This window comes from Eulemur rufifrons, chromosome 2 (genome assembly GCF_041146395.1).
Source record: "Eulemur rufifrons isolate Redbay chromosome 2, OSU_ERuf_1, whole genome shotgun sequence".
Classification (NCBI taxonomy): Eukaryota; Metazoa; Chordata; class Mammalia; order Primates; family Lemuridae; genus Eulemur; species Eulemur rufifrons.
In genome coordinates, this window is record NC_090984.1 from 82,273,852 (window position 1) to 82,296,186 (window position 22,335).

The 22,335-nt window shown below is 37.6% G+C and overlaps 1 non-coding gene and 1 pseudogene across 1 annotated transcript; both read left to right on the top strand.

Moving 5' to 3' along the window:
* Positions 1 to 11,557: 11,557 nt before the first annotated feature.
* LOC138398413 (antizyme inhibitor 2-like) lies at positions 11,558 to 16,187 on the top strand (annotated as a pseudogene).
* Positions 16,188 to 21,976: 5,789 nt separating this feature from the next.
* On the top strand, positions 21,977 to 22,079 carry LOC138381043 (U6 spliceosomal RNA). Its single transcript, XR_011232994.1, has one exon. It is a non-coding gene; the product is annotated as a U6 spliceosomal RNA (small nuclear RNA).
* The last annotated feature ends 256 nt before the right edge of the window (positions 22,080 to 22,335 follow it).

The window sequence follows — 22,335 nt, forward strand, 5'->3', positions numbered from 1 at the left end:
TTACAGCCACTCCCCATCACTCACATCTCTGCATAAGCTCCACCTCCTGTCAGATCAGCAGCAACATTAGATTCTCACAGAAGGGTGAACCCTACTATAAACTGTGCATGCTCTGAAGCGATCTAGGTTGGATGCTCCTTATGAGAATCTACTGCCTGATGATCTGAGGTGGAGCTGAGCCAGTTATTCTAGCGCTGGGGAGCAACTGCAAATACAGATTATCATTAGCAGAGAGGTTTGACTGCACAATAAATGTAATGTACTTGAATCATCCCAAAACCATTCCCCTCCACAAACATAACCTCCCCCCAAACCCCATGTCTGTGGAAAACTTGTCTTCCATGAAACCAGTCCCTGGTGCCAAAAAGGTAGGGGACTGCTGCTCTAGAACATTTCCTAAAAGCTTTTTAGTGAATCTTAGAAGGGGGTGGTCCAACAGTGCTGGAAAGAAGCAGTTCCTAACTGTAGCTTTGACCTTCTGGAACCAAATGGGGCATACGAAAGCCAGAGTGAGCAGAAGGAAGAATCTGCAAGTGTGTGTCCTGCACAGATGCATCACTCTCCTTGCCTGCCCTTGGGTGACTCTGCAGAGCAGGGATTATTTGAGGGCTACTGTGTGGCAGGCTCACTGCTGGGTGCTGGGGGTCCAGCGCTAAGTCAGACAGATCAAGTTTAGGAGGAAAGAAAGGGGAACTAGAATGAATTCCAGTTACTGTCCTATCTCCCCGTACTCACTGCATCAGGTTTGGAGATTGGGGGAGGAAAAGAAAAAAGAGGAAAAGTAGAACTGAAGGAGAAAAGGAAGAAAGCATATAGATATGAAAGCCGAAATAAACACAACTCATAAATAATAATGGCTAATATATCTTGAGAACTTACTCAAAACAGTACTGTTTTGTTTATATACACACACATTTACATGTTAATATATAATACATATTATATATTACATATTTATATTAATATAACATGTGTGTCTAACATATTTTTTTAAGAATGACAAATCCTAAAAAACACTATGAGCAGTGGTTGAATGGTTAAAAAAAACCCGTGATTTGTAGTATGCCAATTTCCATCATTGCCAATTTCAAGCTACCAACCTGACAGTCCTAAACATGGGAGCTGGGGAGAGATTCACTTTTATACCACAGAGATACAACAGATATAAATAACCTCAAAAACATAGATAACAGTAAAATAATTGTAGTCAAATAACTAAGAAGTGATGAGTTTTGAGTATTTATTGCCTTTGAGTTGATATAATTTATTTATTAAATCATATAATAATTTAATTTTTAATAGGGGCTATGTTTAACAATGGCTTGCAAATTCCTGAAAATTTAACAATTGGCTTTTGCAAACAGTAACAAGCCTTCATACCACTACCTATGCAATAAGTACTATTATTATCCCGACTTTACATTAAAAGGAAACTGAGGACCAGAGAAGTTTAGTAATTTGCCTAAGAGTCCACAGTTGGCTGAGCTGGGATCACGAACTCAGGCTCCAAAGTTTTTCTGCTTCTCTGATGAGGAAATACAGACTTGAAACAGCCCCCAGTGACCCCAAGTTCATCTCTATTTACATTCTAATTACTGGTTGTGGCTATTTTGATAGATCTGGGGGTGGGGGCAGGTAGCTTTAGGGAAGGAGGGATGATTCTCCGGGTTGGACAGATAGAAGGCTGGTTAGAGAGAGACCCAAGAAGCTAAAAAGCACTGCTGCTTCCCTCCTCTGAGTCTGGCAGGAAGCTGCATCTGAACTCAGTCTCAACATGCAGAATTTTGTTGAACATACTTTGAGAGAATAGCAATGTGAATTTACTTTTCTTCTTAAAGTTAGCAGAAGATGTCATTTCTGGCTAAGATAAATGAATTGATAGAAATCTAACAGTCATTGGGCTAAATCCATATTTTCTCCAGAATCCCCATAGAGATTTCTGAGTGGTCATAATTCTAAATGAGAAAGACACAATACTTAGGGGGAAAATGTTATTCAAGCACAGAGTTAGCTATGAGAGTTAACTAAATATTGCTGGTCATAACCACTACTAACACTACATTGACAAACAGCAAAGTACTTTCTGTCATGACTTACAGCAATTCTCATTTAATGTATGTATTTTGAAATAATGGTTATTATTCTAAAATTTAGAACAGAATAATATATATCCTATAGGACAGTGGTCCCCAACCTTTTTGATACCAGGGACTGGTTTCACGGAAGACAGTTTTTCCACAGACTGGGGGTGGGGGCCTTGGATACCTCACATGTGCAGTTTGCAGTGTGGTATGTGCTCCTATGAGGGTCCGATGCCCCAGTGATTTGACAGGAAGTGGGGTGGGGGGGTGGGGAGGTGCTGGGCTCAGGCGGTGATGTGAGCTACTACAGGGAGCTGCTGTGGGTATAGTAGGTGAGGCTTTGCTTGCTCGCCTCCTGCTATGCAGCCGGTTCCTGGCCAGCAGTCAGGGGTCTGGGGGTTGGGGACCACAGCTATAGACTATTAGATAATTTCGAATAGAATATTAACATTAACTTTGATATTATGTATAAGATTTTTCATTATAATTGCACATTTTAATGATCTGTAACTAATAAAAGCAATTTATACAATTAAATTGCTTTTTGCTATGACATTTTGTGATGAACTAATGAATAACTCTAGACTCATAAATAAATGTATTTCAGTGAGTTAATTTTATATTTATAACCTATGGTCCAGGGCTGCATATTTATGAAACTCAAGCAGTGAAAAAAAATCCATATTCATTTTTGACAAAAAATGTAAATCATTTCAAAAATCATTTTAAGTGAATAAATGTATAAAAACATTAATTGCTTGGAAGCTAATTTATTTGGGTTATGAATTTACAAAGATTGTGCTTCCTCTGGTCTCCATGGTAATAACAGTAAAACAAGTTAACAGAAGAGATTTCTCTTAATCTCCATAAAAGGGGTTAAAGCCCTTATTCAAATTTAAACCATCAAATTCAATTTACAGTCAGTTTCAAAGATTAAAAAGTCTATCAATATATGTGAGTGTAATTTTCAATAACAAAACAACCCAATTACCAAATTCAGTGCTAGGCACAAGCGTCCGTCAGAGCTTAAGGATAAAAACATTTTAATCTATTTCAAATATCACTAAACAACTCATTAAGACATTTTCTTAATGAACCTATATAAACTCATTAATTTTCTTGTTCAGTTTTTCCTAGAGCCGATTCTACTGATGAATGTGGGCCACTTATTTACTGGCTGCCAGAGGTAGAGTCCAGGTCATGTTAACAACCGCAGCGGGAAAGGAATTGAGATGAGAGCTTAGAGGTAGAGCTCTCATTGTGGGATCTGGGCAGTGGCCTTGTAACCAGAACCCCTATATAATTTTTTTTTTTTTTTTTTTTTGAGACAGAGTCTTGCTTTGTTGCCCGGGCTAGAGTGAGTGCCATGGCGTCAGTCTAGCTCACAGCAACCTCAAACTCCTGGGCTTAAGCGATCCTCCTGCCTCAGCCTCCCGAGTAGCTGGGACTATAGGCATGCACCACCATGCCCGGCTAATTTTTTCCATATATATATTTTAGTTGGCTAGATAATTTCTTTCTATTTTTAGTAGAGACGGGGTCTCACTCTTGCTCAGGCTGGTCTCGAACTCCTGACCTCAAGCGATCCACCCGCCTCGGCCTCCCAGAGTGCTAGGATTACAGGCGTGAGCCACCGCACCTGGCCGCTCCTATATAATTTTTATAATCTTCTCCCTTAACTAACTACCCAACTCTTTGAGTTGTTTCCCAGAAATGATGGACTCAAACTGGTGACCTCAAGTGATCCTCCTGCCTCAGCCTCCCAAAGTGCTGGGATTATAAGTGTAAGCCAGCACACCTGGCCTAAAATAACAGATTTTCTACAAGACAAAGAAGGTGAGATTCTGAGGGCCCCAGGGGAGACTTCCTGACCCATGATTCACCTACCATCCCCCTTGACCTGCCCCCAATGCAAGTAGCCCCTTATAGGATACACCACGACCTGCCCCAACGCATGTGTCCCCTCCTTTAAAAGCCCATTATATCCCTTAGTCAGGGAGACAGATTTGAGGCAGCTTCTCCTGTTCTCCCATCATATTAAAAATCCTTTCTTCCTTAGCAATTCTTATTGTCTCAATAATTGGATTTTTGCGTGACGAGTAAAGGCACCTAGACTGAAACCCCCTTGTGGTTTTGACAATGGCCTCAGCAGAGTCAGGTAAATCTGAATCCCTGCCTTGTCTACTGCATGTCCATTTTCCCTCTTTCATGTCTGTACACAACCCCTGTCTGCTCTAAAGCCTCCCAGAGCCACATAACATTTGAGACCTGTCAGTAGAAGACCTCAGAATAGTCTACTCTAAAGATTCAAAGATTAGGTATGGTAGTAGGGTAGGGATATGGCTTGAAAATTCTGCAGTCCCTTATGCAAATTACTTATGCATAAGGAAGACATGAAAGAGTTGCTGAAAGGAACTTCTTTCATAGGACTACTAACGTGGGCTTGGCAAGGACTGCCCCATGTTCAACAAAACCTTTTCCTTTACTTGCTGGCCACACAGCTAAATGGCATTTAACTGCCTCCCTTACACATGACTGAGTTATGATGGCTCTACCTGCCCATCTCGAAGGAAGGAGAGAGTTCCCTGAATGCCCACATTGAAGGCTATCATACAGCCCAGAACATCATCATTAGACTTTGCATGAGGGCAAAAAATAAACTTTTGTTGTATTAAGCCACTGTCATTTTGAGATTTGATTGTCACAGTAGCTAGCTTTACTTATCCTAGTACAATGGGGAAGGCGAAGTAGTTTTGTACAATATGAAATTTTTTAACCCTTATGCCTTTGGTAAGGCTGCCCCCTTTTTGTAAAAACAACACTATTATTTTCAATGGAATGATGGCTCTTGGTACTTATTAGGTAACTGAAAAACAGCTATCTTTAGCGGAGAAACAAAAGGTGTTTAGAGGCTCAGAGAAGGAGAGAAAGGTATAGACAAATATATAAAATGTCTGACTTTTAATGATTTTATTGTATAATGATACACATACAAATCATGTAAAACTAGAAATGTAAGCAGTAATTTCTTCCTAAATAATGAATGAATATAAGAGAATATGACCCAACAGTTAGAGGAAATAAATAGGCTAAAATAATATTGTACAGGATAATTATATTCTAAATGCACATTTTAAATTATAATATTAGAAGAAAATTCTCTTTTAACAATTCTTCTAAGAAGACTCTCAAAATCATTATAGGTAAATATGACTTCTTTTTAAAAAAGGGGGAAAGAAATTAGTAAACAATATATGAAAAATCAATTAATCAATAAAGTGACACTAAATAGCCTTTAATTCTTAATTTCTGACATGCTTCAGTAACTAAAGGAAATAATAATATTAAAAAGTTATTTGTCAGTAAAATTTACAATTAGTGTGATAGAAATTTTTTTATCCCAAATTCCCAAGACACTGGGTTCTTGAATTTTTTTATTATTTTTGTTCTGTTATTTAGAAAAGTTCTTAGTTATATAAATCCACAATCTACTGGCACACCCAAAATGGGCAGCCATACTAGACATTGAAGTTTGACCAATATAAAGTTTGAATATTTAAAAGGAAACCAAATGAGGACAATTATTTCTTAATTTTCATTTTGCCTATTATAATTTGAAGATGTTAATGAAAAATAAAAAACACTAAAATGTAGCTTAAATAATAATACAAATAAGTATCACATTTAACATCCAACAAACTACCAACATCCAATGAACTACCAATTGACATTCAAATCTGTCTACTTGTCTCCCTTCTCTATTTCAAAATATGGTTTTAAAGATTTAAAGAGCTGGTGTTTTTTGAAAGTGTCTTCTAAACTCTAAAGCAGTATGTGCATGGAGCGTAAGATATAATCATTCAATCTAGCTGATTAGAGGAAAACTGCATATCTTAACATGTAATAAAGATATATGAGACTTAAACTTCCTACTTTCACCCCACACTCCCACCATCACATCTGGGAACATGAAGACTTAGATATACTCTTTTGTTTATTCAAGTAACATCTGTGTAGGTATGGAATATCACTTTGACATGCTCTCCTGTCCTTTTTTTTTTTTTTCCCAAAGAAGAGAAATAGAAAGGGACCACAAGGATAAAGATGCCAAGTAAAATTTTATCAATTAACAAAAGGAAGACCAGCCCTGTGAGATTTCCTCAGGGAAATGATCCTATGGAATTTCTCCACGACCACGGCCCTGTTTCACATTTATAAAACAATCACATATTGGCACAAAGCTTAACATTAACAGATATTGTCTCCACAATCTCTCCTTTTCCCATTATATCTTTAAGACAGTTATTAAGTGTTATTTAGGAAATAAAGAAAAATGCCTTTTTGTTATTGTGGATGTCTCTGTCAGCTTGAGGCTTTAGAATATGGTGTAATTTTCTGAAGATGAGCACACTGGACTTGGAAAAACTAATTCTTTAACAGCTCCATCATTTTATTTTATTTTCACATGTATACAGTGACACCATTATAATATTACTCTTGCCAATTACACTGTTGCAGGGGACTTAAATTTTTCTGCTAGAGAAAGGTCTTACAGGCGTACAGGCATAATGAAAAAGAGGTTCTGAGGGAATGGATTAAACAGGATGATTAGAAAAAGAGATGACAGGTTGGCCTATACACCTGTAAAGACCTTAATAAACTCTTTATTTCACAATGACCTTAAGGATTAAGCTCACTGATATTAGCATGACATAAAAATATGACAATATATCTTCCCTATTCAGGTTTTAAAAAATTAATATGACAATATATCTGAAAGCAATGCATGCCTAAAACTAATTCCATCATAAGGTGAGTCAGCCTTCTCAAAATAAAAAATAAAAATTCTCCCAGTCCTGAGTCTGTGGAGTTGTTAGTCACCCAGGCTATGAAGTCCCACACACCTGGTTTGAATCCAGCCTCTGCTACTTATCAATGACCTGGGCTTCGTCTGATCTCTTTAAGACTCAGCTTCTTCCTCCCCACAATAGATATTAACAGTGTTTGCCTTATCAGGCTACTGTGAGGATCAAACAGCATAATGTGTTGATACGTCTTAGATTGTTGCCTTGTATATAATCAGCATTTAATAAATGCTTGTGGTTTGTCTATTATTATTGTTGCTGTCATTGCCATCATTATTACTACAATACAGCTAATTTCTGAGGCCAAATTTGCTGATGTCAGGGCCATGGGATACCAGTAAAAATGTATCTATGAAGTCCATAATGTGATTTTTTAAGATGTTTTCTAAAACCTGTTTCCTATTGAATTTTTAAAATATTTTCTCATTGTAATCAAAAGAAGCATCCTCTGCCACCTAGTGGCTCCTTATGACCAGTCAAAAAAAACATGACAAACCAAAAACAAAACACAAAAAATAAAACCCATATTTATTTTAAACAAAGGACTTATGCTGTAGATTTTCAAAAGAAGCAATATATAGAAGAAAGAAAATTAAATTTAAAATAGAAATACTATTATTTTCTCCATAGTACTATATTGTTCAAATTGCTTTTGAATAATTAATAGAATCTCTTCAGAGTGACTAGGAACCTTTATAGCTTTTAGGCCACAGCTATGTTCCCTGGTTTCTTCAAGGCAGAGGTGATGTACCAACATAAGGATTTTATCCTCTATGTTTTTTAAAAACAAATTCAACAAATACTGATTTTTTAAAAAATATAGAATGCTCAGGGGCCTCTTATTATTATTCTTTAAACTAAACATATATATTTACATAAGAATGATAGAAGTTCACTGGGCAAAAGACCAGCAGGCTCGAGACTCAAGAAGAGCAGATGTTTCAGTTCAAGTCCAAAGGCAGGAAAAAAGCCTATGTTTTAGTTGGAAGGCCATCAGACAGAAAGAATTCTCTCTTCCTCAAGGGAGGGTCAGCCTTTTCATTTCATTCAGGCCTTCAGCTGATTGGATGAAGCCTACTCAGATTAGGAAGGGCAATTTCATTTACTCAGTCTACTGATTTAAATGCTAATTTCATCCAAAAATGTCCTCACAAAAACACCCAGCATAATGTTTGAACAAATATCTGGGCACCCTATGGCCTAGTCAAACTGACACATAAAATGACCATTGCAACAGAGGATCTCTAATAGCAGGTTCTGGAACCTGCAAGAAGTTCCATGTTGTTTGGGTTCTAAGTTTCATCAGGGGAATGGACAGAAAGGTGGGTGGGGGTCAAATTCCCAAAGGCCTTGAATAAATGATGCATCTGGACTTTAACCTGTGGAATATTGGGAGTCACCATAGTTCTCTGCAAAGGAAATCAGTTAGATGATGATAACAGAAAATACTGATTGGAACAAAAGCTACATTAAGTAGTTCCTATGTGCCACAAATATCTTTGTTTCCAAATATTATCTCAATCCTTACAATAACCCTTGAAACTTTTTCTTGGTTTTGTTTTACCTTATTTTACCTATTAGGAAACTGAGGCTCAGAGAAGTTAAGTAACTTACATGAGGTCACATATCCAGTAAGTGAGGAGCCTGGATTCAAAGATGATCTATCTCTAGAGCATGTGTCCATTTTAGTGAGCCAGAAGGCCTATGCCATGCTTCTTAATATGGTCACATTTGTTTTAGTACAATAAATAATGTTCCTTTATTTTGATTGACTTTTTGAGAATTAGGGAACTTATTTTGAGGAGTAGTGGTTGTCTCTTAAAATATTTTTGTCTACCATTGTGCAAAGTAAGTGTTCAAATGTTTGCTGAATGATTCGATGCTGTCTGCCAGACTCCAGAAAAGGTGGGTAGAAGGTATTAAGGAGAAGCATTCTCAGACAGAATTGCACTTTCATCCAGGTCATACTTACACCAGGAGGCAATATTTGAACAACTCTTCTAGGCTTTCTGGGATACCCCATATTAATATCATGAATTGAGGATGTGTTACATATAGCAACTGTGAGGCACAGAGGGATTGCATAACAAGTCTAAGGTCTCAGTCTATTAACTGGTAGAGTCAGGATTCAAAGCCAAGACATCTGGCTTTAGAACTTCCACTCCTAAGCACTTTGCTATGCAGTCACACTGAGCTAGACTGCCTCTTAGTGAAGATTTGTTCTACTTAATATGATTTAGCAGGGTGGTCAGCTGCTAGGATGATAGTGGAGATATGGGAAGACTAGGAGCAGCACGAAGGGAACAATGACTTCCAATCCTGCTACTGTGCTCTAGGGCCTCCAGCCAAGGGGTGAGGGGGGACTCAAATTCAGCCTCTGCTCTGCTAGTAAAGTGATACGCCCTGGCCACTGCCCCTACCGAATCAGGTCTCTGGCAGGGCTGCCTCTGCCAGGAGGAAAGAATGCCTTTTCCTGATTTCCATGAAGGTACCATATAAGCAAGCAGCCCTGCATGGGTATCTGATTTGGCAGGGACAGTGGAGGACAGACAGAGGGGACAGTGAGCATGTGAAAGAAATGACTAACCTTACAAGAGAAATCCAAAAGTTGGAGAGTCAACACGATCCTCTGCTTCAGAATTTGTCCTAGAAAGATCCAGGGCACTGTTCAACCACTAAAGCCTCATCTAAGAGTCAAGTCTTAAATGAATTTAAAATGACCAGTTTATAATACATGCCTTTCCCTGAGGACTGCTTGTTGGCAAGGTTGAAAAAAGTTGGAAAGGAAAGGTTATATTAATAAATACTGAACTTGTCTGAAAATAGAAATAATCTTAGCTAGCAGAGAGGTAGGAGTTAATTTAGAAGACTTTTTCTAGTAATACTGCATTGGATTATATGGGCAAGTCTGACTTTTAAAAAAAACTATAGCAAACCATGATTATTTATTAAGACCACCATTATTAACTGTTGCAAATTTTCTGCACTGGTACATTCCTTGAACATTGAACATTAGAGGTATATATATCTGTTAGATATTAAATGTTAATGTAATCAGAAAGTCAAATATGTGATCAGCTTGTGGTCATGATCTTGATTTTAAAAAACAGCAGAAATTCAAAAAACAAACTAATGAAGATTGCAGAATGGAATCAAAGAAATAGGTAGGAACATGTAACTCACCCAGAATCGTTTCTAGCTAGGGTACTGTTCTTTAAGGGCTGGTGTCCACTCTCCCCCAATCCCTGTCCTATCCATCAGACACCGATTCCGGACTACGATTTTCATTTCAGGTGGGCACCATTACAGAATCTATCTCTAAACGGTTCTTTGACTAGATAGATATTTTATGAATAAAATAGAATGGCTAATTGAAAATGATCAAACCCTCACTATGGAATGAGAACTTCTTAAAGTCCATTAAAGCTTTAATTTAACTGACACACACATACACACACACATACACGCATGGCAGTTGATATTTTTTATATCTCCCTTTTTGCCATGTGCTGCTAGCATGTGATTTACATTATGCTCTCTCAGAGGTGAGTGTGTTCTAACTCAGTAGATAACTCTTCAGAAAGTATCACTCATCACTATATATAGATATATAACTATACCAAAATCCTGGCATACTCAAGTCCTGCAGTCGGCCGTGCAGAAGTTGGCCCTCTGTATACATGGGTTTCACACCTTGTGAATACTATGTTTGGTTTTAAAAAAGCTGCATATCCATGGACCCATGTAGTTCAAACCTGTGTTGTTCAAGGGTCAACTGTATATGACAAAATATCAGAGAGTAGTAAGTGTTATGAATTTTTTTAAAAAGAAGGATAAAGAAACGAAAGGAATAGTCAGAGAAGATCTCTGAGGAGGTAAAATTTAGGCAGAGACCTAAATGAAGTGGACAAATGATCCATGGAAACATGGAGAGGTAAAGCAAGAGTCAAGCCCCTGTGGTGAGAGAGAGCTTAGAATGACAAGGGGTCCACGGATAGAGTGGAGTGAGGAAGGGAGACAGTGAGAAGGAACAAGGTCAGAGCAGTAGACAGTTGCTACATCAGCTTCTGGTAAGGCATTAAATTTCCAAATCTGACAGGAAGCCACCAAAGAATTTGAGCTGTGAAATAACATGATGTTGCAGAAAGGATCATTTTGTATGTATTAACCAATTTCCTTCTTATAGTAAAATTATGAAGTGGATTCTTCATTTCCATGTAACAAATGAGGAAACTGAGGATTAGAAAGAGTAAGTAGGTAGTGCAATCGGAATTGCAAGGCTGGTCTGTCGGACTCCAGAACCAGGTTCTTGGCCATCAGGCCTAAGAAGCTACAACCACCAGGAAAATGGAGCTGTTAGGTGTGGTAGCCAGCTTTCAAGATAGCCCCTAGATTTCTATCTGCTTGTAGCATACTCTTGTGTGATTCTTTCCCACAATAAAAAAAGTCTAACCTTTAAGACCAAAAGGATGTTGTAGGAGAGACTGATGGTGAATGGATTCTGAGACCAGGTCATAAAAGACATTGCTGCTTCTGCCTTGCTCTTTTGGATGGCTTGCTCTGGAGGAAGCTAGTCAGGAAGACCTCAAGCAGCCTCCATGGGATAGGCCTATGTGGAAAGGTGCTGAAGCCTTCAACAAACAGCTCATGCCGACTGGCCAGTCACATGAAGGCCACTTTGGAAGGAGATCCTCCAGCACCAGTAAAGTCTTCAGATAACTGCATCCTGATCAACATCTTGACCACTTCATGAAACACGCTGAGCCAGAACCACCAGGAATTAAGCCATTCCTGACTTATTAGCACACAGAAACTGTGAAAGACAATGTTTATTATTGTTTTAAGTTACTAAATCTTTAGGTAATTTGAGGCAGCAATAGATGACTAATATATTAGGCTTTAGTAAAAACAAATGCCCCTTATACAATTGGGTCCAAACATTAAGAAGAATGGAAATATTAAAAACCTGACCTTTTTATTTTGCCCAAATTCCTTTCTAAGAGGCCTGGTGAGTTACACCTACAAATGATAAAATCTCACCAAATGGGTTTTATTAACCCAATATAATGTGGTTTATTTCCCAACCTGATTCCAGTATATCATCACGTAAGAGATAAAAGATCCCCTTACCTCAACTCAAGCATCCTAGCAGACCCCTATCTTAACTCAAGCATTCCTTTCCACTGACTCTGGGTCTTTAGACAAAGCTTAACTCTTTTAACCAATCGTCAATTAAAGAATCCCTAAAATTCATCTATGACTTGTAAGCTCCCGCTTTGCGATGTCCTGCCTTTTCAGGCCGAACCAATGTATACCTTCTATGTATTGATTTATGATTTTACCTGTAATTCCTGTCCCCATGAAAGTATAAAACCAAACTGTAATCTGGCCACTTTGGGCACATTTTTCTCAAGAGCTCTTGAGAACTTGTCCCATGGGCCATGGTTTGCACACATTTGGCTCAGAATAAACCTCTTTAAATTATTTTAGAGTTTGGATTTTTCTCTTGACAAACCTATTAAAAAACATATTGACTTGCCTTTAATTTTTAAAAATGATTAAGTGGTCATTGTTTATAATTATGGAATTTCCAAGAGATAATTATGTGTAAGTGTGGTAGATCAGTGTACTTATATAAAATTTGGTATTTATCTACTATAATTAATATAATATGTAAATATAAATTAACATACAATGTTGTTCCTCACTAATGAAACTGCTCTTTATATAATTAATAAATGGCCACAAGGTGGGAACTGTGGTAGGGGCCTGAACTCTGCAAAGGTGTAGGCATAGTTAAAAAAAAAAAAATATATATATATATATATATATATATATAAAAAAATAAAATCAGCCATTGTTCCCCAGCTTGCTTTTCTATAATTACTTACTACTCAGGAGTCATATAGCTGATGGTCATAAAGATTTTTAGCCTTTCTTCATTGCTCCCATAGACAACATCATCCTTGCGAAACCTAAGCCTAGTTTTTGAGATTATCTTTCAGGTCCTGCATTTCGGTGGACTGGTTGACCCACCCAGCCTAGTGGCCCATTCCAAGGAACTGACTCATTTGATTTTGTGAACCCCACCCAGGAATCAACTCAGTGCAAGAATACAAATTCTACATCCCTATGATTCCATCCTAAACCCAGCCAATCAGCAGACACAACTGCCTAGCCCCTTGCCTGCCAAACTATCTTTGCCTGCCATTTCTCCCACATTCTCAAGGAGATGGATTTGAGAACTTCCTCTTATCTCCTCACATGATGCCTGTGATATTAAACTTTTTCTCCACTGTAATGCTTGCTATCTTGGTGTATGGGCTTCCTCTTGAGCAGTGGGCAAGGAACCTGGTTGAGCTGTAACATTAACTGTCAATATTCATGGGCAGGGAAGCAGCACTATCCATGGCCAGCTATGCTCAGATAACCATCTCTATGTTGGTTCAGTTCAAACATTTATTGTTGTCCTTACTCTGTATCATTTATGATCCCCTTCTATGCCTTGGGCCATCTGTGTGGGAAGAGCTGCTACTAGTTTCAGGGATTTTAATGCACATAGCCCCTAGTTAAAAAGGCCATGTCCTCGTTAGTCCAAGAGACAGATTTGAGGCTGTTTCTCCCATTCTCCTGAGAGACTTCTTTCATATTAAAAAATTCCTTTCTTCCTTGGCAATGCTCACTGTCTCAATAATTGGCTCTCTGTGCTGCTAGCAATGAGATCTAGGCTAGACCCCTTTTGGGTTCAGTAACACACACTTTTCTTTTCTCCTTCTGAAATTGACCATACTTCAGAATTTAAGTCTAGTGTCTACAGCTTTAGCTTTCTTCATGCCTTTTGGACAATTACAAAAGCATATATTAAATTAACCCTGAGCTACAAATCCCCTGTAACTTGCTAAGTAGTTACAGCAGTAATTAGTAACCTTTCAGATGGCTAAATCTTTATTAACTCTAATTTAGGGTTTCACATGATAGGGTCCTTTTGAACAGCTAGACCTTTCTCTAGCTATATTTAAACATTTTATGCATGAACAAGACATTATAAAATATTTAATAAGCTTCTTTAGAGTTAAATTTTAAAGCCAATCTCATAAATTTAGAATGACCCTAACTTTTGTCTTTCTGTATATAGATAGTACAGGAGAATAATTAATCTTCCTAATCTTGGCCAAAAGAGCTGAGAGCTCATCTGAGGAGCTATGTCCTTTCATAGTGAAGCATGGCCCCATGCTGCTTCAGCTGTGTTTTGTTTCTAGTTTTTGTGATAGTCTTCTGCTGCCAGTAACTATAGCAATGTGAAAGAATTTCTCTTGCAAACTCTGATATACAAAGACCTTTCCCCTTTGACTATGTCAGTGATGCTGTTTACTACATTATTTGTGAGATAATAATTTTCCTCTTATTCATCTGTAATTGTGAATATATATATATGAGGATCTTTTCACATACATGTTGGAAAAAATTTAACTTTCCAGTTCATTCCTTGTGATGAAGTACCCAGAATGAGGTTACAGAGTATATGACCATATTTCTGATTCTTAAAACATATTTTCAAATTTTTTCCAAAAGTGCTGTTCTGATTTATCAGGCTACCAGCCATGTTTGATCACTACAGTGTTGCAAGTATTGATTATTTTTAAGTTTTAAAAATGTAATAGGCAAAAGAAATCCATACTTTTCATTTATGTATACATTATAAAGATACAAAAAATTTCATTATATTGGTTGACTATATATGTGTGTATATATATGCACATACACATATAAGTTTGTGTGTATATATATACATATACATACATGTATACACACACACTGATGTCTGTTGAGTTAAGCACCTAGAACCTCTATGTCTTTCAGTAATCTTGATACCTCTAACTCTTTGGGCTGTGGATTTAACTGGCTTGCAGAATCTGATAACATCAATGACCTATAGGTACTGAAGAAACAATGTAGACACAGTTCATAACCTGGACCCACAATCCTGTAGGGGAGACACCAGTAAGTGGGCAAATACAATACTGTATGATAATTGTAAAGTCAGAAGTTCAGGGTTCAGTGGGTATACCAGGGAAGACACCTTACCCAGACCAATGAGCTAAGGAAAGACTTTCTAAAGAAAGCGATACATAGGTAAAATCTGAGGATTGAATAGCTAGTTATGTGGAGATAGAGCAGGGCAGTCAGGAAATGAGGGGGGCAATATACCTTCTATAAAACCCCAGAAGAGAGAATATGGCTTGGTCAAGGTATTGTAAGAAACCCAGTAGGTAGTGCAATCAAAATTGCAAGGCTGGTCTGTTTGACTCCAGAACCGGGTTCTTGGCTACCAGACCTAATAAGCTAAAACCACCAGGAAAATGGAGCTGTTAGGTGTGGTAGCCAGCTTCCAAGATGGCCCCCAGCAATTTTTGCATTCTTGTAGCATACTCCTGGTGGTCCTCTCCCATAGTGAAAAGGTCTAACCTTTAAGACCAATAGGACATTGTGGGAGGGACGGATGGTGAATGGATTCTGAGACCAGGTCATAAAAGACATTGCTGCTTCTGCCTTGCTCTCTTGGATGGCTTGCTCTGGAGGAAGCTAGTCAGGAAGACCTTAAGGAGCCTGGGACAGGCCTATGTGGAAAGGTGCTGAAGCTGCCCACCAACCGCTTGTACTGACTTGCCAGTCACACAAGAGCCACTGAACCAGCCTGGTGGGGAGAAGGAAAATAGTTCAGCCTCCAAGACCATTGTGTACCACCTTGATGAAGGCATTATGGGACCTTTGACTGAGTCCCATTTGACAAGATCTGCCCTACCCCCATCCTGCAGAAGTCTAAGATTCATCAATACTTTTGTATGTCTCTAGAATCCATTCGATTTACTGCTGAATAGCTCTGTTTTGAAATCATCCATGGAGTATCCCCTGTACAGCAGCAGCCCAAGGGGTCTGGCAGTTGATGGCTGTGACTGTGTACCTGAGGGTCTATGGCTATGGCAACTACACATAGAGGACTGGCTGGTGTTTGACAACAGGGGCACCTACACTGTGGGCAGGGATTCCTCTTCAGGGGAACAGAGGCCTGCTGTGTCACCTGTGTTATGTCCAGGTGGCCTCAGAAATACTGCAAGGGCAGCTGCTGCCTGTAGAACAGGATAAGGACACTGAGGGCATTTGTAAGCCTCTATCCTGCGACTGGGAGATCACAGACACTCTGTGTGTGGGCCCTGTCTTCACGTTGGTAAGTATCATGTGAGTGAAAGAACCCCAGCAGGGCCACAGAGATGCCTCTGGGAGAGGTAAGGAAGACAGCAAACAAGGGCACTGTCTGGCCAGGACTCTAGTGCCCACTCTGCTGCCCCCATGCTCCACCTATAGTGTTTCTGCCCTGTAAACAGACCCAGTCTTACACTCACTGTAGTTCAAATATGCAACACAAACCCTGTCCCTTCCAGCCATCTCTGCCTCCTCTATAGCACAAGGGGCCTGGTCAGCCAGGTGTGGGGATGTTCTTGGGGTCTCCCCCTGTTTCTTCCCCACCTTTCTAAATATGAAGCAACAAATATTCAACTTTTTAAATACTCAAGCAAACAAACAAAAAATACTGGCTCTATTAGACAGTATGAAAGAGAAGGGCAAAAGTTAAGTTTGGGTCATTAGAAAAGCCTCGATATAGCAGGGCCTTGGACACTACATTAAGAAATTTGAACTTTATGCTAAGGATAATATAGGGCATGTAACTCATTCATTAAACAGTTTTAAGTAGGGAATGACATGACTAGCCTTGTGTTTTGGGAAGACCACTTTGATTTTAGATAGGAAAAGGAACAGTGGGGGATGCAAGTATTATATAAAGGCATTGAGACTAGTTAAGAATCTTACATATTGTAACAATCCACACGAGACAAGATGATGGCTTGGCTTTGCACTTCCAGATGGCAGCGTGAATTGTTCTGTGGACCCACTTCCTAGCAAAACAAGCAAACTGGTTGGATTAGTTTACTAGGGCTGCCATAAAAAAAGTACCAAAATCCAAGAGGCTTAAACAGCAGAAACTTATTTTGTCATAGTTGTAGAGGCTAGAAATCTTAGATCAAGGTGCTGGCAGGGTTGGTTTCTTCTGTGGTCTTTCTCCTGGCTTGTAGATGGCCATATTCTCCCTCCATCTTCACATGGTCTTCCCTCTGTACCTGTACATATCTGTGCTGTAATTTCTTCCTTTTATAAGCCTACCAGTCATATTAGATTAGGGTCCACTCTAATTACCTCATTTTAACTTAATTGTCTCTTTAAAGACCCTATCTCCAAATACAGTCACATTCTGAGTTACTGGGAGTTAGGACTTCAACATATAAATTTGGAAGGGCACACAACTCATCCCATAACACTGTTGAAAACTATCAATACAAAAACAACCATCTAAAAATCTCTGGAAATTGTCCTTCATTGCATACAGCAAATGAAGAAGAATTTTTTTTTAAAGAAAATCTATGAAAACTCAGTAAGAACAGTGAGTGTCTATGGCATCTGAGCCACCACAAACTCATTCTGACCCATCTCCGCTGCCCCCTCAGCTTATCTTGGTGGAATCGCTACTCTGGGTGGCTAGGACTAAGAACACAGGGCTTCCTTCCTCCTCAGCTCCCAATCAAGAGATACCAAAGCAGGCAACAGAAACTGCCCGTGAGAGGACCAAAATGTCACATCTAACAAAGACTTCAAAGCGTCAATTATAAATATTTTCAAAGAACGTAAAGAAATTATGTTTAAAGAGCTTAACGGAAGGTATGATGACAATGTTGCATCAAATAGAGAATATCAATAAAGAGATAAAAATTATTTTTAAGAAGTACCAAATGGAAAGTCTAGAATTAAGAAGTACAATAACTGAAATTAAAAATTCACTACAGAGGCTTACTGGCAGATTTGAACTGGCAGAAGAAAACAAATCTGTGAATTTGAGATAGATCCATAGAGATTAGCAACCCAGAAGAATGCAGAAAAAAGAATGAAGAAAAATGAACAGAGCTTTAGAGAAATATGGGACACCATTAACTGCATCAACATATGCTTAATGGGATTATTGTAATAGAAGGAAAGGAGGGAGAAATAAATATATTTGAGGAAATAATGGCTGAAACCTTCCAATTTGTCAGAAAACACTAATCTAAATGTACAAGAAGCTCAATAAACTCAAGTAGGGCAAAATCCAAAGAGATCCACACCCAGACACATCATAGTAAAAATGCTAACAGCCAAAGACAAAAAGAAAACCTTGAATGCTGCCAGAGAAAAACAACTTGTCATGAACACGGGAACCTCAATAGAATTAATAGATAGTTCTCATCAGAAATAATGGATGTCAAAAAGCAGTGGAAAACATATACAAACTGCAAAAAAAACCTGTGAACCAAGAATCTTATGTATGGCAAAAACATCTTTCAAAACTGAAGTTAAAATAAAAGACATTCCCAGACAAACATAAACTGAGAAAAATGTGTTGTAAATCAACCCTCCTTATAAGAAATATTAAAGGAAGTTTTTCAGTTTAAAAGCAAGTGACCCCAGATGGTAATTTAAAACCATAAAAAAAGAGACTTTATAAAGATAACTATATAATTATAAAAAACAGTATAATTGTATATTTATGTTCCTTTCTTCTCTTAACTGATTTAAAAAGCAATTGCATAAGACAATTGTTTATAATTGTGTGCTTGGGCCTATGACATATAGAAATGGAATATAATTAACAATAACAGCACAAAGGTGGTGAGTGGGAACAAAGTTGTATCAGCGTAAGGAAATCACACCAGATGGTCACTTAAATCCACAGGAACAAATGAAGATAACCAGAAATGACAATATATTAACATAACAAACACTCTAAATATATACTTGCTCTTTCTTTTCTCAGCTTCCTTATTCGACATAAAATTACATAAATTAATAATTATAACAATGTATTATGAATTTGTAACATATACAGATACAATATATATAAGAATAATAGCACAAAAATTGGGAAGATTAAATAGACTTATATAGGAGTAAAGTTTCTACATCCCACTAGAATTAAGTTAGTATAAATCTGAACCAGATTTTGATAAATTAATGTATATGTAGTAAACTCTAGAGAAAATGTTAAGAAAAATCCTCAAAATATATGATGCCAAAAATCCTTATAGGTTTAAAATGTTACACTACAAAATATTAACTTATTGTAAAAGATAGAAGTAATGGAGGAACAGAGGAACAAAGTATTCATGAGACTTATAGAAAACAAAAAATAAAATGACAGACATAAATCCAACCATATTAGTAATAACATTAAAAGTAAATGGATTAAACTATACAATCAAAAAGCAAACATTACCAGACTGGATAAAAATCACAAGATCTATCAATATGATGTCTACATGGGACACACTTCAGATTCAAAGATACAAATAGGTTGAAAGTAAAAGGATGGGGAAAAATCATGCAAACAACAATAAGAAAACTGAAGTTGCTATACTAATATCAGACAAAATATATTATAAAAAAATTTTACTAGATATAAAGAAGGAAAAATGATAAAATGGTCAATCCATCAGGAATATATAACAATTATAAAGATATATATTTCATTTTTTTTTTGGTTTGGTTTCCCTAGGCCCATCTGTGTAAAGATATATATTTCAGAGCCCCAAAATATACGAAGCACAAACTGTCAGATCTGCAGAGAGAGAAATAGACAATTCAACAATATTTGGAGACTTCATTATTTTTTAGTTTATTTTTTTCCTTTCCTTTCCTTTCTCCTTTCTTCTTTCCTTTCTCCTTTCTTCTTTCCTTTCCTTCCTTCCGGCTGGTCAAGTGAAGCAGTGGGAGTGGAGAAGGAGCAAAGGAATCTGTAACTGGTTGTGATCAATTAGTTGTAAACACCACTGCACTCGGACCAACCAATATTTGGAGACTTCAGTACCCCACTTTCAATAATGGATAGAACAAGCAGGCAGATCAACAAGGAAATAGAAGACTTGAACAACACTATATACCAACTAGACCTAATAGACATCTACAGAACACTTCACCCAACAAAAGAAGAATGAAAATTCCCCTCAAGGGCTGGAATATTCTCTGGGATAGAACATATACTGGCCCATAAAATAAATCTCAATAAGTTAAAAAGGATACAAAATATGCTCTGTGATCACAATAGAATTGTTGTAGGAGGAGAAGGAGGATCATTCTCCTAATGATTGACGCAGAGACCAGGTAAGGAACAAGACGAGCATTTTATTCTCTGGTGAGGCTCAGAGGACAGGGTCCACATTCTGAGCCCTGAATAAAGAGTGTAGCAGTCTTTTATACATTTTTTAGGAAGGGTGAGGGGCACAGTTACAATATGATTATCTATCTCTATTCTTACTGAGGGCAGGATCTTGAGCAGGCAGTGGTAAGGCATGCATGTCGGCCTTGAATTCTTATCTCTCTGAGGCTTGTTGTTGTCCAACAACAACTTGCTTGTTTTTGGAAGCAAGCAAGTTGCAGAAGTCATAAAGCAAGTTTTACAACCTTAGTTCCTGGTACACAGTTTCTATAGAAATTTTTCCTATTTTCTTTCTGTTTTGTTTCATAGTGGCTGGGGACTCAGACCACAGAATGAAATTAGAAATTAATAACAGAAAGAAATTAGAGAAATTCACAAACATACTCCTAAATAACCAATGGACAAGAAAAACATCTGAAGGGAGATTAGCAAATACTTTGAGATGAACAAAATGATGGCAAAACATAATAAAAGCTACAGGATATAGCTAAAGCAGTATTGCCGAAATTTTAGAGCTTAAATGCCTACATTAAAAAAAGAAGAAAGATTTCAAATCAATAACCTATAGTCTTTCACCTTAAAACACTAGGGACAAAAAGGGGCAAACTAAACCCAAAGCATAAAGAAGAAAAGTAATCAAAGAGAGAATACAAAAACAATAGAGAGAATAAACAAATCTAGAAGTTGGTTCTTTGAAAAGATCAACAAAATTGACAAACCTTTAGGTAGACTGTCTTAGTCTGTTTTACCTTGCTATAACAGAATATCTGAGGCTAGGCAATTCACAAAGAAAATAGGCTTATTTAGCTCATAGTTCTGCAGGCTGGGAAGTTCAAGGGCATGGTCCTGGCTTCTGGGTAGGGCTTCTGTGCGTTAAAGGTCAAAGGGAAACAGAAACATGCAAAGAGAGAAAACACAAGGGGCATACTGGCTTCATAACAACCTACTCTTGAGGAACTAATCTATTTCCAAGAGAACTAATCCAGTCTCACCATAGTCAGAACTCACTCACTACTGCAAGAACAGCACCAAGCCATTTATGAGGGATCTGCCCCCATGATTCAAACACTTCTCACCAGGTCCCACTTCCCAATACCACCACATTGGGGACCAAATTTCAACATGAGTTTTGGTGGGGACAAACTCAAACCATATCCAAACCATAACACTAGCCAAGAAATAAAAGAAGACTCAAATTACTAAAACCATCAGTGAAAAAAAAGGGATGTTAATATAAACTTTACAGATAAAAAAGAGATTATAAGAGAATATTATGAACAACTTTAGGTTAACAAATTAGATAATTTAGATGAAATGGACATGCTCCTAGAAAGACACAAACTACCAAAACTGACTGAAAAAGAAATAGAAAATCTGAATAGACCTATAACAAGTAAAGAGATTGAATTAGTAATTTAAAACCTTTTGACAAAGAAAAGCCCAGGCCAAGATGACTTTAGTGCTGAATTCTAGCTAGCATTTAAAGAAGAATTAATACAAATTCTTCACAAAACACTATGTTCCAAAACACAGAAGAGGAGGGAACATTTCTATTGGGCCAGTAATGTCATGATACCAAAACCAGACAAAGACACCACAAGAAAACTACAGACTAATATCTCTTATGAATACAGATGTAACAATCCTCAACAAAATACTAGCAAATTGAATCCAGCAATACATAAAAAAATTATACACCATGACCAAGTGGGATTTATACCAAGAACACAAGGTTAGTTTAATATCAAAAATCAATTAATTGGAACTATACAGAGAAGATTAGCATTGTCCCTGTGCAAGGATGACATATAAATTTCTGAAGAATTCCCTATTTTTATCAGCCATAAAAAAGAATGAAATAATGTCTTTTGCAGCAACTTGGATGAACTGGAGGCCATTATCCTAAGTGAAGTAACTCAAGAACGGAAAACCAAATGCTGCATGTTCTCACTCAAAGTGGGAGCTAAACTATGAGTACACATGGTCATCAGGAGTGGAATAATAGACATTGAAGATTCCAAAGGTGGGAAGGGATGAAAAATTACCTGTTTGGTACAATGTACACTATTTAGGTGATAGGTACCCTAAAAGC